Raw genomic sequence first — 1,185 nt, forward strand, 5'->3', positions numbered from 1 at the left:
CCCGTCCCCCCACGTGAGGGGTCCGCGGGCGATTCCGCTGCTCCCTCATTCCTGCGCTGACCTCGGTTGCCTTCCTCCTTTTGTTCATCAGCAAATACCTGTGCCCGACCCCACGTGGCAGGCCCGGCACCAGGTGCTGGAGAGACAGGGGGAGGGTTCAGCCGAACGGTCAGGAGAAAACGGAGACATCTGGGCTTCTCAAGACGAGTTATGTTTGCTCTCTGATACCTCCATCCACATGTTGTTGTTTGTGACCAAGATATTTTGGTTATTTTTAATTTTTTTATTTTTTTGTATTTTTCTGAAGTTGGAAACAGGGAGGCAGTCCGACAGACTCCCGCATGCACCCGACCGGGATCCACCCGGCATGCCCACCAGGGGGCGATGCTCTGCCCATCCGGGGCGTCGTTCTGTTGCAACCAGAGCCATTCTAGCACCTGAGGCAGAGGCCACAGAGCCATCCTCAGCACCCAGGCCATCTTTTGCTCCAATGGAGCCCTGGCTGCGGGAGGGAAAGAGAGAGACAGAGAGGAAGGAGAGGGGGAGGGGTGGAGAAGCAGATGGGTGCTTCTCCTATGTGCCCTGCCCGGGAATTGAACCCGGGACTCCTGCACACCAGGCCAACGCTCTACCACTGAGCCAACCGGCCAGGGCCTATTTTTTTAAAGATATGAATAAGATCCAGTTTATTTATTTATTTATTTTTAGCGAGAGACAGAGAAGCATCAACTCATAGTTGAGGTACTTTTATTATTCATTTTAAAAAATATTTTATTTTTTTGCCTGACCAGGCGGTGGTGCAGTAGATAGAGCGTTGAACTGGGACACGGAGGACCCAGGTTCGAGACCCCGAGGTCACTAGCTTGAGCGCAGGCTCATTGGGTTTGAGCAAGGCTCACCAGCTTGAGCCCAAGGTCGTTGGCTCGAGCAAGGGGTCACTCTGTCTGCTGTAGCCCCCCCGGTCAAGGCACATATGAGAAATCAATCAATGAACAACTAAGGAACTGCAGCGAAGAATTGATGTTTCCCATCTCTCTGCCTTCCTGTCTGTCTATCCCTCTCTCTGACTCTCTCTATCTCTGCCACACACACACACACACACACACACACACAATTAAAATTAAAATAAAAAAATAGAGGAGAGAGAGGAAGGGGCAGTGGGAAGCATCAACTCTCCCATATGTG

This window comes from Saccopteryx bilineata, chromosome 8 (genome assembly GCF_036850765.1).
Source record: "Saccopteryx bilineata isolate mSacBil1 chromosome 8, mSacBil1_pri_phased_curated, whole genome shotgun sequence".
NCBI lineage: Eukaryota > Metazoa > Chordata > Mammalia > Chiroptera > Emballonuridae > Saccopteryx > Saccopteryx bilineata.